The sequence below is a fragment of the Haliaeetus leucocephalus genome, unplaced genomic scaffold (genome assembly GCF_000737465.1).
Source record: "Haliaeetus leucocephalus isolate CR32 unplaced genomic scaffold, Haliaeetus_leucocephalus-4.0 Scaffold545, whole genome shotgun sequence".
NCBI lineage: Eukaryota > Metazoa > Chordata > Aves > Accipitriformes > Accipitridae > Haliaeetus > Haliaeetus leucocephalus.
This window is the reverse complement of record NW_010972981.1, coordinates 323,497-323,773: the sequence shown is the minus strand read 5'-3', so window position 1 is coordinate 323,773 and position 277 is coordinate 323,497.

Here is a 277-nt window from a genome sequence, read left to right as displayed (position 1 = left end):
CTGTTTGGCGTGGGCGATCGGTGAGTGCGGCACGCCGGGGGAAGGCTGGGCCGAACGGGGGACGGGGCAGATGGCCGGGGGGTTTCTAACCCAGAGCGAGAGCCGAGCGCCTCCGGGCAGGGCACGGGACTGCCCTCGGGGCTGCGGGCAGAAGTACGCGGGACTCCCAGAGGTGGCCGGTGCCCAGAGAGGCTCTGGGGGAGTGCTGGGCGCCCGTGGCTCCGCGGGACGCTGTGGGGTGGGGTGGCAGGGATGGGGCCTCGGGAGGCTCTACTCG